The 17,660-nt window shown below is 46.1% G+C and overlaps 1 protein-coding gene across 5 annotated transcripts in view; it reads left to right on the forward strand.

Annotated features, from left to right (window-relative positions):
- The first annotated feature begins 4,583 nt into the window (after nt 1-4,583).
- LOC134927157 (uncharacterized) overlaps nt 4,584-17,660 on the forward strand; it is a 190,995-nt gene continuing 177,918 nt past the window's right edge. For all 5 annotated transcript variants that reach the window (XR_010177568.1, XM_063921230.1, XM_063921227.1 and 2 more), the window contains exon 1: nt 4,584-4,882. The gene's annotated coding sequence lies outside the window, so the exon portion shown is untranslated. The remainder of the gene's footprint in view (nt 4,883-17,660) is intronic.

The following is a 17,660-nucleotide window of genomic DNA, read 5'->3' on the forward strand; positions in this document are numbered from 1 at the left end:
TGCAGGACTATTGGCATTCCTGGGGAAGGAGGAAATTGACACTGAGGGAGTTGGTGGGGTGGTTTGCGTGAGCTTGGTTACAAGAGGAAGGGATTTACTGGTCAGTGGACTGCTTCCGCTGTCGCCCAAAGTTTTTGAACTTGTCACTGACTTATGATGAATGCGCTGCAGGTGACGTATAAGGGAGGATGTTCCGAGGTGGTTAACGTCCTTACCCCTACTTATTACAGCTTGACAAAGGCAACACACGGCTTGACACCTGTTGTCCGCATTTCTGTTGAAATACTTCCACACCGAAGAGCTGATTTTTTTGGTATTTTCACCAGGCATGTCAGTGGCCATATTCCTCCCACGGACAACAGGTGTCTCCCCGGGTGCCTGACTTAAACAAACCACCTCACCATCAGAATCCTCCTGGTCAATTTCCTCCCCAGCGCCAGCAACACCCATATCCTCCTCATCCTGGTGTACTTCAACACTGACATCTTCAATCTGACTATCAGGAACTGGACTGCGGGTGCTCCTTCCAGCACTTGCAGGGGGCGTGCAAATGGTGGAAGGCGCATGCTCTTCACGTCCAGTGTTGGGAAGGTCAGGCATCGCAACCGACACAATTGGACTCTCCTTGTGGATTTGGGATTTCGAAGAACGCACAGTTCTTTGCGGTGCTTTTGCCAGCTTGAGTCTTTTCAGTTTTCTAGCGAGAGGCTGAGTGCTTCCATCCTCATGTGAAGCTGAACCACTAGCCATGAACATAGGCCAGGGCCTCATCCGTTCCTTGCCACTCCATGTGGTAAATGGCATATTGGCAAGTTTACGCTTCTCCTCCGACAATTTTATTTTAGGTTTTGGAGTCCTTTTTTTACTGATATTTGGTGTTTTGGATTTGACATGCTCTGTACTATGACATTGGGCATCGGCCTTGGCAGACGACGTTGCTGGCATTTCATCGTCTCGGCCATGACTAGTGGCAGCAGCTTCAGCACGAGGTGGAAGTGGATCTTGATCTTTCCCTAATTTTGGAACCTCAACATTTTTGTTCTCCATATTTTAATAGGCACAACTAAAAGGCACCTTAGGTAAACAATGGAGATGGATGGATACTAGTATACAATTATGGATGGACTGCCGAGTGCCGACACAGAGGTAGCTACAGCCGTGGACTACCGTACTGTACTGTGTCTGCTGCTAATATAGACTGGATGATAATGAGATGTAGTATGTATAAAGAAGAAAGAAAAAAAAACCCAAGGTTAGGTGGTATACAATTATGGATGGACTGCCGAGTGCCGACACAGAGGTAGCTACAGCCGTGGACTACCGTACTGTACTGTGTCTGCTGCTAATATAGACTGGTTGATAATGAGATGTAGTATGTATAAAGAAGAAAAAAAAAAAACCATGGGTAGGTGGTATACAATTATGGATGGACTGCCGAGTGCCGACACAGAGGTAGCTACAGCCATGGACTACCGTACTGTACTGTGTCTGCTGCTAATATAGACTGGATGATAATGAGATGTAGTATGTATAAAGAAGAAAGAAAAAAAAAACCACGGGTAGGTGGTATACAATTATGGATGGACTGCCGAGTGCCGACACAGAGGTAGCTACAGCCGTGGACTACCATACTGTACTGTGTCTGCTGCTAATATAGACTGGTTGATAATGAGATGTAGTATGTATAAAGAAGAAAGAAAAAAAAAAACCACGGGTAGGTGTTATACAATTATGGATGGACTGCCGAGTGCCGACACAGAGGTAGCTACAGCCGTGGACTACCGTACTGTACTGTGTCTGCTGCTAATATAGACTGGATGATAATGAGATGTAGTATGTATAAAGAAGAAAGAAAAAAAAAACCACGGGTAGGTGGTATACAATTATGGATGGACTGCCGAGTGCCGACACAGAGGTAGCTACAGCCGTGGACTACCGTACTGTACTGTGTCTGCTGCTAATATAGACTGGATGATAATGAGATGTAGTATGTATAAAGAAGAAAGAAAAAAAAAACCACGGGTAGGTGGTATACAATTATGGATGGACTGCCGAGTGCCGACACAGAGGTAGCTACAGCCGTGAACTACCATACTGTGTCTGCTGCTAATATAGACTGGTTGATAATGAGATGTAGTATGTATAAAGAAGAAAGAAAAAAAAAACCACGGGTAGGTGTTTTACAATTATGGATGGACTGCCGAGTGCCGACACAGAGGTAGCTACAGCCGTGGACTACCGTACTGTACTGTGTCTGCTGCTAATATAGACTGGATGATAATGAGATGTAGTATGTATAAAGAAGAAAGAAAAAAAAAACCACGGGTAGGTGGTATACAATTATGGATGGACTGCCGAGTGCCGACACAGAGGTAGCTACAGCCGTGGACTACCGTACTGTACTGTGTCTGCTGCTAATATAGACTGGATGATAATGAGATGTAGTATGTATAAAGAAGAAAGAAAAAAAAAACCACGGGTAGGTGGTATACAATTATGGATGGACTGCCGAGTGCCGACACAGAGGTAGCTACAGCCGTGAACTACCGTACTGTGTCTGCTGCTAATATAGACTGGTTGATAATGAGATGTAGTATGTATAAAGAAGAAAGAAAAAAAAACCACGGGTAGGTGGTATACAATTATGGATGGACTGCCGAGTGCCGACACAGAGGTAGCTACAGCCGTGGACTACCGTACTGTACTGTGTCTGCTGCTAATATAGACTGGTTGATAATGAGATGTAGTATGTATAAAGAAGAAAGAAAAAAAAAACCACGGGTAGGTGGTATACAATTATGGATGGACTGCCGAGTGCCGACACAGAGATAGCTACAGCCGTGGACTACCGTACTGTACTGTGTCTGCTGCTAATATAGACTGGATGATAGTGAGATGTAGTATGTATAAAGAAGAAAGAAAAAAAAAACCACGGGTAGGTGGTATACAATTATGGATGGACTGCCGAGTGCCGACACAGAGGTAGCTACAGCCATGGACTACCGTACTGTACTGTGTCTGCTGCTAATATAGACTGGATTATAATGAGATGTAGTATGTATAAAGAAGAAAGAAAAAAAAAACCACGGGTAGGTGGTATACAATTATGGATGGACTGCCGAGTGCCGACACAGAGGTAGCTACAGCCGTGAACTACCGTACTGTGTCTGCTGCTAGTATAGACAGGATGATAAATAATGATATAAAAAAAATATATATATCACTACTGCAGCCGGACAGGTATATATTATATAATGACGGACCTGCTGGACACTGTCTGTCAGCAGAATGAGTTTTTTAATTTTTATAGAATAAAAAAACACCACACAAGTCACACGACGAGTGTACTTTTTCAGGCAGACATTCAATCACAATATACTATACTGGTGGTCAGTGTGGTCAGGTCACTGGTCACAGTGGTCAGTGGTCAGTCACACTGGCAGTGGCACTCTGGCAGCAAAAGTGTGCACTGTTTAATATGTACTCCTGGCTCCTGCTATAACCTATAACTGCTCCCCAGTCTCCCCCACAATTAAGCTGTGTGAGCACAGTCAGATATTATACATAGATGATGCAGCACACTGGGCTGAGCACAGATATGGTATGTGAGTGTGACTGAGTCACTGTGTATCGTTTTTTTCAGGCAGAGAACAAGAACAGAACGGATTATTAAATAATAATAAATTATAAAACTGCACTGGTGGTCAGGTCACTGGTCATCAGTCACTAGTATAACTCCTCCTAAGCTCCAGTAAGTAAATGAAGTGTCTCACTCTCACTCTCCTATCTATTTTAATTTCTAAACGGAGAGGACGCCAGCCACGTCCTCTCCCTATCAATCTCAATGCACGTGTGAAAATGGCCGCGACGCGCGGCTCCTTATATAGAATCCGAGTCTCGCGATAGAATCCGAGCCTCGCGAGAATCCGACAGCGTGATGATGACGTTCGGGCGCGCTCGGGTTAACCGAGCAAGGCGGGAAGATCCGAGTCGCTCGGACCCGTGTAAAAAAACATGAAGTTCGGGCGGGTTCGGATTCAGAGGAACCGAACCCGCTCATCTCTAGTCAGAAGGTCAACATGTTCTAGGTCAAAAGGTCGACATGAGTTTTTTATGGGGGGTTTTGTGTCGTTTTGTTCGTAGAGTGACCGGGAACCCCAATTAGTGCACCGTGTCCCCTTGCATGGCTCGCTATGCTCGCCATGCTTCGGGCAAAGTGCCTCGCTCTGCTACCGCTTCGCTCGGCACAGATTACCGTTCCAATCGTAGTCCACATGGATCGTCAAGTATGAAAAAGTAAAAAAAAAAAAAGATTTTTTTTTAAAAAAACCTCATGTCGACCTTTTGACCCGTCGACCTAGAACATGTCGACCTTCTGATCCTGTCAACCTTCTGCCCCTGTCGACCTAAACATTGTCGACCTAGACACTGTCGATCTTCAGACTGGATCCCGCTTCCAGCATGTGTGCTTTATGTAGAGTCCAAATTGAAATGAATGGCCTATTCAAAGCAACGGGAAAAGGTCAACACTCTAAAAATAAATCAAATTGGATTTTCAATAAGCCCTACTGCTAGACAGCCAGGGCCAGTAACCATTTAGCTCTGGGGACAGTCAGCTGAGATTTCTCCATGTCACAGTAAACACCAGTCCCAGACTAGATCCAACAATTAACAGGAAAACCCACAATGTGGGGTCACATCTCATAGCAGGACCCAGCCAGAACGGTCCCTATGGGATGTCAATGGAGGATGGGGGAAAAAAACCAGTGCTCACCCGAAATACTACAGAAGAGAGCCAGCGTTCTTCACCCAGGAGCTGCGTTCAGTGGGGTAATGAGGTATTTTGGAACCTCTTTGCAAAATCAGTGATCCCAGTTTAAAGGTAAGGAGTCTATAAAATCCTGTTCTATTATGCTAATATAGTAATCAAATGCATAAAATAAATTTACATTTATTGACATAAATAACCCCATGTATTACTGTAATTAACAAAAATTGCTCTTGCATTCCAAATAGACCTTCTTCTAAATCAATGGGAAAATATGAAATTCAAGGAAATTCTCCAGCCGAAAACGTGGAGATTTGCTACAGAGTGTTTGCAAACTGGATTGTCTCTCACTCCGCTTAGCCACACAACCAATGACAAGCGGTCTCTCATACTAGCCATACTGTGGTTGGCGGGCAGTAGGGAAAATGTTGGGGACTCCCTGTTTTCTTCACACATCAACTGAGATTAATTCAATGGGCCCGATTCAGACCTGATTGCTGCTGTGTGTTTCCGCACAGCAGGCGATTTTTGATTGACTGCGCATGCTTATGCACCGCAATGCACACCGGCAAACAACAACAGACATCGGCAAACAGCGACAAGCTGGTGTGAAAATTTCATTTGCAAGGTGATTGACATGAGGAGGCCGTTTGTGGGTGGTAACCAGGGGTTAAAGTGGGGGGGGGGGGGGGGGGGAGGACGAGGTGGAACTGAGTTCCACCACCTATAATGGAAGGGGGGACTAGTTCCACCACCTTCATTGTCCTGTACAGTAATTCCAGCAGAAAAACCTGCCCCATCACCTACGTCAATAGATGATGCAGGCAGCACTAGTGTTATTGATGAGCTGCAGCCATCTCCTTCTTACTTAGGTCCTGGTGGCTCCATGGTCCTCCTCCATCTACAGCCCACCCCTCCTGGTACTCACACACGCTGTGTCTGTTGGACAGCATTCATCCCCTCCTCAGTCCCAAGTGGTTCATTTTCTAGCACGGCACATGTGATGTGATATGCTTTCACCGCTGCTGAAGTGAAGAGGAGCCATGAAGAGGAGCAGGCTCTGTGCATCTTGAAGACAAAATGAGAGGGGGCTGGAGGGGCAAAAGAGTGGGAAAGCTGTTGGAGTAACAGAGGCATAGATGTGTATAAGGGGCACTACTGTGGGCAATATGTATATAAGCAGCACTACTGTGGTCATTATGTGTAAGGGGCTCTACTATTGTGGGAATTGTATAAAAGGAGCACTGCTGTGTGGCATAACATGTATAGAGGGTACTGTGGTGTAGTGCAATGTGAATAAAGGGCACTACTAAGTGATATCATCTGAATAAAGGGCATTACTATGTGGTGTAATGTGAATAAGATTGTGCTACTGTGTGGTGTAATTTGAATTGGGGGTACTATTATGTGACCACGCTGCTTCTTTGTGAGATCAATGTCCCTTTATAAAGTGTGGTATTTAGGGTACTAATTTACAGTTAGCAGGGGGTGCAGAAAACACTAGCACTGGCCCAGGCTCCGCTTAATTTGTGTGTGTCTGCAGGTGAGGGGAGGGGGGTGGTGGTGGTGGTGGGGGGGGTTTCGGTGTCCGGTAAATGAGTTCCACCACCTCTCCAGGACCACTTTAAGCCCTTGTGGTAGCTGGCCATTTTCTGGGAGTGTCGGGGAAAATGCAGGCATTCCCAAGCGTTTTCTGGGAGGGTGTGTGATGTCAGCTCTGGCCCCGATCAGCCTTTTCTGATCGCACTGTAGGAGTAAGCCCTGGGCTGCGCACACACTGCACACAGTGGAAAAATCATTAGATAGTGAGTGAGGTGTGAACGGATTTGCAGCTGTCCGCTGACTGAGGGACATTTGTAGCACAGCGTACACATGCGATCGCACACTTGCATGGGCGAATTTACACTCCCCTTGGGAGGCGACTATCTGATCGCAGGACAGCAAAATTAGCAGCCTAGCGATCAGGTCTGAAGTAATCCTATTATTTGCTGATGTGTGAACAAAAGTAAATGATGATGGGGAGCACTATTTAAATCAATAGGCCATCCATTCAAATGTCATTTCTACAGATATTGCCCAACTCCATTGGAATGAATAAGCCCTTGATATGAATAGGAAAATATTGCTTGTTAAACTGTTCATGGTAACAGCTAGTTCCTATAGAAAAATATCCTACTACAGAAATACAATGAGATTCCAGCTGGCACTTAACTTAGACAGACCATAATATTAATAAAACATATTTTAATCAAAGGTGATTAAGAACATATAATACATTCACATAAAATAATATTCATATACGTATATATCATTACATACACAAGTAGGGGGTGTTTCTCTCTTAGCGCTTATACCTGGATATACTGTAAAACATAAGATACAGGTTGAGTATCCCATATCCAAATATTCCGAAATACGGAATATTCCAAAATACGGACTTTTTTGAGTGAGAGTGAGAAAGTAAAACCTTTGTTTTTTGATGGTTCAATGTACACAAAGTTTGTTTAATACACAAAGTTATTAAAAATATTGTATTAAATGACCTTCAGGCTGTGTGTATAAGGTGTATATGAAACATAAATGAATTGTGTGAATGTACACACACTTTGTTTAATGCACAAAGTTATAAATTTTTTTGGCTAAAATAACCTTCAGGCTGTGTGTATAAGGTGTATATGTAACATAAATGCATTCTGTGCTTAGATTTAGGTCACATCACCATGATATCTCATTATGGTATGCAATTATTCCAAAATACGGAAAAATCCGATATCCAAAATACCTCTGGTCCCAAGCATTTTGGATAAGGGATACTCAACCTGTAATTACCATCCATCGATGTTGGTCAGTAGAATTTTAAATGGTGTTAGTTGCGGAGACACTCAGGAGGTCATTCCGAGTTGATCGCTCGCTAGCAACTTTTGGCAGCGCTGCGATCAGATTGTCGCCGCCTATGGGGGAGTGTATTTTCGCTTTTCAAGTGTGTGAACGCTTTTGCAGCCGACGGCACTAAAAAGTTTTTTGCAGTTTCTGAGTAGCTCTGGACTTACTCAGCCGCTGCGATCACTTCAGTCTTTTTGGTCCCGGAATTGACGTCAGACACCCGCCCTGCAAACGCTTGGACATGCCTGTGTTTTACCAAACACTCCCAGAAAACGGTCAGTTGACACCCACAAACGCCCTTTTCCTGTCAATCACCTTGCGATCGGCCGTGCGAATGGATTCTTCGTTTAATCCATCGCCCAGCACCGATCCTCTTTGTACCCATACGACGCGCCTGTGCAATGCGGTGCATACGCATGCGCAGTTTTGCCAAAAATGAACCTGATCGCAGCAGTGCAAAACGTTGCTAGCGAGCGATCAACTCTGAATGAGCCCCTCAGTTGTCACAGTCTACCTTAACGCTAAATCAGTAAAACGTGTGTTAAATGGGGCCCTATACAGTATTTCTAAGCCCACATTAATATGTTATAGAGCATATCTGGAACTTTTTAGCTGCTTCTGGAAAGATACCCATCAATAAAAGCTCTCTGCCAGGATCCTTGCTGTGCCGCGTAGCTTAATTGTACATTCTGACAGCTCTCTCTCATTACTTCTTTTTTCTTCTTCTTCAAAAGAAAGTGTTAAATGAAACGTCAGGTTGGACGAAAGGAAAAAAACAAACGCATAACCTGTTGGAAATATATTTCTATCAGCAATTTAAAGTCCGTCAGTGAAATAATTTAAGATTAATGAGCTTTGACATATGACAAAAACTCCAGTTACTATTTCACGACAATCCCATCCTTTGAATTATGTATTGTTGCTATCTTTTGTATCCGTCCACGCTAGCTACTTGCAGTGGTCGCCATCAATTGTTGCTTTAGATCTCTGGCTGAATCACTGTGTTGTGTACTTTGGGAATAAGAAAACAGTCCAAGGCAGCTGTTGTTTTATCTCAGTTATGCATTTTGAAAGCAAAGACACTCACTAAGCGCATATAAGCAGCTTCAGCATTCTCCATGTCATACATAGTGAGCGTTGGAGAGAGCTGGTTGCCAGAAACGGCTTTTGTTCTGTCACTGAGAGATCTGCTTTTATCCGCAGTGTTATCTCGGCGAATGTATAGTATCTGTATGATATCATATCTTTGCATCTATCTGCCTCGGGGACTCAATCCAAATCTATATGCCTAGTTGTGTGTATTATTATCTTTATGTGTCGTTGTCTGCTGCGTGATATAAATCTATATTGGGAATTATTCTGCAAAACATGCTGTACTGTATTCTATATAAGCTGGTAAATGCCATCCTCGCCTATGCAGAGTTATGTTGTTCATGTAAAAAAAAAAGCAAAGGTTATGTTATGGTCTGTTCCATAATAACAATATAATGGAAGTATTATGTAGACAAGGTTGGGTGTGATAAGTGTGACTGGCGTTTGGGATTCTGGCGGACAAAAGACCTGAGAATGCTGAGAATCCCGACAGCAGTCGAGTAAGTATACTTACCCTCCCCCCTTCCCGCAGCCCACCCATACACCCCCCCCCCCCGCACAAACAGCCTAACCCTCCCCAGCAATGCCTAACCCCCTCTCACTGAAGCCTATCCTTCCTTTCCCGCACCGTATCCTCACACAAACCCTCCCCAGTAGTGCCTAACCCTAATCCACCCTCCCCGCAGCCCTACCCTAATCCCCGCCTAGCCTAACCCTAACCTCCCCGGTGGAACCTAACCCTAATCCCCTCTCCCCAGCCTAACCCTAACCTCCCCAGTGGTGTCTCACCCTAATCCCCCCTCCCAGCAGCCCTATCCTAATCACCCCCAGCCTAACCCTAACCTCCCCAGTGGAATCTAACCCTAATCCCCTCTCCCCAGCCTAACCCTAACCTCCCCAGTGGTGTCTCACCCTAATCCAGAGCCGGCCCTAACCAATATGATGCCCTAGGCAAGATTTTGGCTGGTGCCCCCTAGCACTGCCGCTAGTTCTGCAGGAGATGCCTGGCATGAGTCAGCTGGCAGCTCTGCTAACATCGGGCGCCTTTTGTTTATGAAAATGCATCTTATTTGCATTACTATGTGGCTAGGATGCACAAGCAACTTCTGCTGATTAAAATTATATGCAGCATGCCTATATTCTGTGTGCGACTGCGGCTATATCTGCATATGAAATGCTACAGTACAGTGATTTCCAGGACTACACTGCAACGTAGCATTTCGTATGCAGATACAGCCGCAGTCACACACAGAATATAGGCATGCCGCATATCATTTTAATCAGCAGAAGCTGCTGGTGCCCCTAAGCATACCAAATGCCCTAGGCATTTGCCTAGTTTGCCTATGCTTAAGGCCGGCTCTGCCCTAATCCCCCCTCCCCGCAGGCCTATCCTAATCCCCCCAAGTTTAGCCCTAACCTCCCCGGTGGTACCTAACCCTAATCCCCTCTCCCCACCCTAACCTCCCCAGTGGTGTCTCACCATAATCCCCCCTCCCTGCGGCCCTATCCTAATCCCCCCAGCCTAACCCTAACCTCCCCAGTGGTACCTAACCCTAATCCCCTCTCCCCAGCCAAACCCTAACCTCCCCAGTGGTGCCTAACCCTAATCCTTCCTCCCCGCAGCCCTACCCCCGCAATTCCCCCCCTAGCCTAACCCAAACCTCCCCGGTGGAACCTAACCCTAATCGCCTCTCCCCAGCCTAACCCTAACCTCCCCAGGGGTGCCTCACCCTAATCCCCCCTCCCCGCAGCCCTATCCTAATCCCCCCCTGCCTAACCCTAACCTCCCCAGTGGTACCTAACCCTAACCCCCCAGCCTAACCATAACCTCCCCAGTGGTGCCTAACCCTAAACCCTCCTCCCCGCAGCCCTACCCCCTGCAATCCCCCCCCAGCCTAACCCTAACCTCCCCGATGGTACCTAACCCTAATCCACCCTCCCCAGCCTAACCTCCCCAGTGGTGCCTAACCATAACTCCCCCAGCATAACCCTAACCTCCCCAGTGGTGCCTAACCCTAATCCCTCCTCCCCGCAGCCCTACCCCCCGCAATCCCCCTTCTAGCCTAACCCTAACTTCCCCGGTGGAACCTAACCCTAATCCCCTCTCCCCAGCCTTACCCTAACCTCCCCAGTGGTGCCTCACCATAATACTAGAGATGAGCGGGTTCGGTTTCTCTGAATCCGAACCCGCCAGAACTTCATGTTTTTTTTCACGAGTCCGAGCGACTCGGATCTTCCCGCCTTGCTCGGTTAACCCGAGCGCGCCCGAACGTCATCATGACGCTGTCGGATTCTCGCGAGGCTCGGATTCTATCGCGAGACTCGGATTCTATATAAGGAGCCGCGCGTCGCCGCCATTTTCACACGTGCATTGAGATTGATAGGGAGAGGACGTGGCTGGCGTCCTCTCCGTTTAGACACTTGATTTACTAATTTTGGGGAGCATTAGGAGTACTCAGTAGTGTACAGTGCAGAGTTTTGCTGATAGTGACCAGTGACCACCACTTTTATTTATAATCCGTTCTCTGCCTGAAAAAAGCGATACACAGCACACAGTGACTCAGTCACATACATACCATATCTGTGTGCACTGCTCAGGCTCAGGCCAGTGTGCTGCATCATCTATATATATTATATATCTGTCTGACTGCTCAGCTCACACAGCTTATAATTGTGGGGGAGACTGGGGAGCACTACTGCAGTGCCAGTTATAGGTTATAGCAGGAGCCAGGAGTACATAATATTATATTAAAATTAAACAGTGCACACTTTTGCTGCAGGAGTGCCACTGCCAGTGTGACTAGTGACCAGTGACCTGACCACCAGTATATAATATTAGTAGTATACTATCTCTTTATCAACCAGTCTATATTAGCAGCAGACACAGTACAGTGCGGTAGTTCACGGCTGTGGCTACCTCTGTGTCGGCACTCGGCAGCCCGTCCATAATTGTATATACCAGTGACCTAACCGTGGTTTTTTTTTTCTTTCTTTATACATACATACTAGTTACGAGTATACTATCTCTTTATCAACCAGTCTATATATTAGCAGCAGACACAGTACAGTGCGGTAGTTCACGGCTGTGGCTACCTCTGTGTCGGCACTCGGCAGCCCGTCCATAATTGTATATACCAGTGACCTAACCGTGGTTTTTTTTTCTTTCTTTATACATACATACTAGTTACGAGTATACTATCTCTTTATCAACCAGTCTATATATTAGCAGCAGACACAGTACAGTGCGGTAGTTCACGGCTGTGGCTACCTCTGTGTCGGCACTCGGCAGCCCGTCCATAATTGTATATACCAGTGACCTAACCGTGGTTTTTTTTTCTTTCTTTATACATACATACTAGTTACGAGTATACTATCTCTTTATCAACCAGTCTATATATTAGCAGCAGACACAGTACAGTGCGGTAGTTCACGGCTGTGGCTACCTCTGTGTCGGCACTCGGCAGCCCGTCCATAATTGTATATACCACCTAACCGTGGTTTTTTTTTCTTTCTTTATACATACATACTAGTTACGAGTATACTATCTCTTTATCAACCAGTCTATATATTAGCAGCAGACACAGTACAGTGCGGTAGTTCACGGCTGTGGCTACCTCTGTGTCGGCACTCGGCAGCCCGTCCATAATTGTATATACCAGTGACCTAACCGTGGTTTTTTTTTCTTTCTTTATACATACATACTAGTTACGAGTATACTATCTCTTTATCAACCAGTCTATATATTAGCAGCAGACACAGTACAGTGCGGTAGTTCACGGCTGTGGCTACCTCTGTGTCGGCACTCGGCAGCCCGTCCATAATTGTATATACCAGTGACCTAACCGTGGTTTTTTTTTCTTTCTTTATACATACATACTAGTTACGAGTATACTATCTCTTTATCAACCAGTCTATATATTAGCAGCAGACACAGTACAGTGCGGTAGTTCACGGCTGTGGCTACCTCTGTGTCGGCACTCGGCAGCCCGTCCATAATTGTATATACCAGTGACCTAACCGTGGTTTTTTTTTCTTTCTTTATACATACATACTAGTTACGAGTATACTATCTCTTTATCAACCAGTCTATATATTAGCAGCAGACACAGTACAGTGCGGTAGTTCACGGCTGTGGCTACCTCTGTGTCGGCACTCGGCAGCCCGTCCATAATTGTATATACCAGTGACCTAACCGTGGTTTTTTTTTCTTTCTTTATACATACATACTAGTTACGAGTATACTATCTCTTTATCAACCAGTCTATATATTAGCAGCAGACACAGTACAGTGCGGTAGTTCACGGCTGTGGCTACCTCTGTGTCGGCACTCGGCAGCCCGTCCATAATTGTATATACCACCTAACCGTGGTTTTTTTTTCTTTCTTTATACATACATACTAGTTACGAGTATACTATCTCTTTATCAACCAGTCTATATATTAGCAGCAGACACAGTACAGTGCGGTAGTTCACGGCTGTGGCTACCTCTGTGTCGGCACTCGGCAGCCCGTCCATAATTGTATATACCACCTAACCGTGGTTTTTTTTTCTTTCTTTATACATACATACTAGTTACGAGTATACTATCTCTTTATCAACCAGTCTATATATTAGCAGCAGACACAGTACAGTGCGGTAGTTCACGGCTGTGGCTACCTCTGTGTCGGCACTCGGCAGCCCGTCCATAATTGTATATACCACCTAACCGTGGTTTTTTTTTCTTTCTTTATACATACATACTAGTTACGAGTATACTATCTCTTTATCAACCAGTCTATATATTAGCAGCAGACACAGTACAGTGCGGTAGTTCACGGCTGTGGCTACCTCTGTGTCGGCACTCGGCAGCCCGTCCATAATTGTATATACCACCTAACCGTGGTTTTTTTTTCTTTCTTTATACATACATACTAGTTACGAGTATACTATCTCTTTATCAACCAGTCTATATATTAGCAGCAGACACAGTACAGTGCGGTAGTTCACGGCTGTGGCTACCTCTGTGTCGGCACTCGGCAGCCCGTCCATAATTGTATATACCACCTAACCGTGGTTTTTTTTTCTTTCTTTATACATACATACTAGTTACGAGTATACTATCTCTTTATCAACCAGTCTATATATTAGCAGCAGACACAGTACAGTGCGGTAGTTCACGGCTGTGGCTACCTCTGTGTCGGCACTCGGCAGCCCGTCCATAATTGTATATACCACCTAACCGTGGTTTTTTTTTCTTTCTTTATACATACATACTAGTTACGAGTATACTATCTCTTTATCAACCAGTCTATATATTAGCAGCAGACACAGTACAGTGCGGTAGTTCACGGCTGTGGCTACCTCTATGTCGGCACTCGGCAGCCCGTCCATAATTGTATATACCACCTAACCGTGGTTTTTTTTTCTTTCTTTATACATACATACTAGTTACGAGTATACTATCTCTTTATCAACCAGTCTATATATTAGCAGCAGACACAGTACAGTGCGGTAGTTCACGGCTGTGGCTACCTCTGTGTCGGCACTCGGCAGCCCGTCCATAATTGTATATACCACCTAACCGTGGTTTTTTTTTCTTTCTTTATACATACATACTAGTTACGAGTATACTATCTCTTTATCAACCAGTCTATATATTAGCAGCAGACACAGTACAGTGCGGTAGTTCACGGCTGTGGCTACCTCTGTGTCGGCACTCGGCAGCCCGTCCATAATTGTATACTAGTATCCAATCCATCCATCTCCATTGTTTACCTGAGGTGCCTTTTAGTTGTGCCTATTAAAATATGGAGAACAAAAATGTTGAGGTTCCAAAATTAGGGAAAGATCAAGATCCACTTCCACCTCGTGCTGAAGCTGCTGCCACTAGTCATGGCCGAGACGATGAAATGCCAGCAACGTCGTCTGCCAAGGCCGATGCCCAATGGCATAGTACAGAGCATGTCAAAACCAAAACACCAAATATCAGTAAAAAAAGGACTCCAAAACCTAAAATAAAATTGTCGGAGGAGAAGCGTAAACTTGCCAATATGCCATTTACCACACGGAGTGGCAAGGAACGGCTGAGGCCCTGGCCTATGTTCATGGCTAGTGGTTCAGCTTCACATGAGGATGGAAGCACTCAGCCTCTCGCTAGAAAACTGAAAAGACTCAAGCTGGCAAAAGGCAAAGCACCGCAAAGAACTGTGCGTTCTTTGAAATCCCAAATCCACAAGGAGAGTCCAATTGTGTCGGTTGCGATGCCTGACCTTCCCAACACTGGACGTGAAGAGCATGCGCCTTCCACCATTTGCACGCCCCCTGCAAGTGCTGGAAGGAGCACCCGCAGTCCAGTTCCTGATAGTCAGATTGAAGATGTCAGTGTTGAAGTACACCAGGATGAGGAGGATATGGGTGTTGCTGGCGCTGGGGAGGAAATTGACCAGGAGGATTCTGATGGTGAGGTGGTTTGTTTAAGTCAGGCACCCGGGGAGACACCTGTTGTCCGTGGGAGGAATATGGCCGTTGACATGCCAGGTGAAAATACCAAAAAAATCAGCTCTTCGGTGTGGAGGTATTTCAACAGAAATGCGGACAACAGGTGTCAAGCCGTGTGTTCCCTTTGTCAAGCTGTAATAAGTAGGGGTAAGGACGTTAACCACCTCGGAACATCCTCCCTTATACGTCACCTGCAGCGCATTCATAATAAGTCAGTGACAAGTTCAAAAACTTTGGGTGACAGCGGAAGCAGTCCACTGACCAGTAAATCCCTTCCTCTTGTAACCAAGCTCACGCAAACCACCCCACCAACTCCCTCAGTGTCAATTTCCTCCTTCCCCAGGAATGCCAATAGTCCTGCAGGCCATGTCACTGGCAAGTCTGACGAGTCCTCTCCTGCCTGGGATTCCTCCGATGCATCCTTGCGTGTAACGCCTACTGCTGCTGGCGCTGCTGTTGTTGCCGCTGGGAGTCGATGGTCATCCCAGAGGGGAAGTCGTAAGCCCACTTGTACTACTTCCAGTAAGCAATTGACTGTTCAACAGTCCTTTGCGAGGAAGATGAAATATCACAGCAGTCATCCTACTGCAAAGCGGATAACTGAGGCCTTGGCATCCTGGGTGGTGAGAAACGTGGTTCCGGTATCCATCATTACTGCAGAGCCAACTAGAGACTTGTTGGAGGTACTGTGTCCCCGGTACCAAATACCATCTAGGTTCCATTTCTCTAGGCAGGCGATACCGAAAATGTACACAGACCTCAGAAAAAGAGTCACCAGTGTCCTAAAAAATGCAGCTGTACCCAATGTCCACTTAACCACGGACATGTGGACAAGTGGAGCAGGGCAGGGTCAGGACTATATGACTGTGACAGCCCACTGGGTAGATGTATGGACTCCCGCCGCAAGAACAGCAGCGGCGGCACCAGTAGCAGCATCTCGCAAACGCAGAAGAAGCTGGAGGCATTGAAGAAGGAGCTAAAAGGGAGCGATTCCGCTAGGCATGTGGGACTTGTGGATGCAGCCCTTAATTCGCTTAACAAGGATTCACGGGTGGTCAATCTGTTGAAATCAGAGCACTACATTTTGGCCACCGTGCTCGATCCTAGATTTAAAGCCTACCTTGGATCTCTCTTTCCGGCAGACACAGGTCTGCTGGGGTTGAAAGACCTGCTGGTGACAAAATTGTCAAGTCAAGCGGAACGCGACCTGTCAACATCTCCTCCTTCACATTCTCCCGCAACTGGGGGTGCGAGGAAAAGGCTCAGAATTCCGAGCCCACCCGCTGGCGGTGATGCAGGGCAGTCTGGAGCGACTGCTGATGCTGACATCTGGTCCGGACTGAAGGACCTGACAACGATTACGGACATGTCGTCTACTGTCACTGCATATGATTCTCTCAACATTGATAGAATGGTGGAGGATTATATGAGTGACCGCATCCAAGTAGGCACGTCACACAGTCCGTACTTATACTGGCAGGAAAAAGAGGCAATTTGGAGGCCCTTGCACAAACTGGCTTTATTCTACCTAAGTTGCCCTCCCACAAGTGTGTACTCCGAAAGAGTGTTTAGTGCCGCCGCTCACCTTGTCAGCAATCGGCGTACGAGGTTACATCCAGAAAATGTGGAGAAGATGATGTTCATTAAAATGAATTATAATCAATTCCTCCGCGGAGACATTGACCAGCAGCAATTGCCTCCACAAAGTACACAGGGAGCTGAGATGGTGGATTCCAGTGGGGACGAATTGATAATCTGTGAGGAGGGGGATGTACACGGTGATATATCGGAGGGTGAAGATGAGGTGGACATCTTGCCTCTGTAGAGCCAGTTTGTGCAAGGAGAGATTAATTGCTTCTTTTTTGGGGGGGGTCCAAACCAACCCGTCATATCAGTCACAGTCGTGTGGCAGACCCTGTCACTGAAATGATGGGTTGGTTAAAGTGTGCATGTCCTGTTTTGTTTATACAACATAAGGGTGGGTGGGAGGGCCCAAGGATAATTCCATCTTGCACCTCTTTTTTCTTTTCTTTTTCTTTGCATCATGTGCTGATTGGGGAGGGTTTTTTGGAAGGGACATCCTGCGTGACACTGCAGTGCCACTCCTAGATGGGCCCGGTGTTTGTGTCGGCCACTAGGGTCGCTAATCTTACTCACACAGCTACCTCATTGCGCCTCTTTTTTTCTTTGCGTCATGTGCTGTTTGGGGAGGGTTTTTTGGAAGGGACATCCTGCGTGACACTGCAGTGCCACTCCTAGATGTGCCCGGTGTTTGTGTCGGCCACTAGGGTCGCTAATCTTACTCACACAGCTACCTCATTGCGCCTCTTTTTTTCTTTGCGTCATGTGCTGTTTGGGGAGGGTTTTTTGGAAGGGACATCCTGCGTGACACTGCAGTGCCACTCCTAGATGGGCCCGGTGTTTGTGTCGGCCACTAGGG

The sequence above is a fragment of the Pseudophryne corroboree genome, chromosome 5 (assembly GCF_028390025.1).
Source record: "Pseudophryne corroboree isolate aPseCor3 chromosome 5, aPseCor3.hap2, whole genome shotgun sequence".
Taxonomy (NCBI): domain Eukaryota; kingdom Metazoa; phylum Chordata; class Amphibia; order Anura; family Myobatrachidae; genus Pseudophryne; species Pseudophryne corroboree.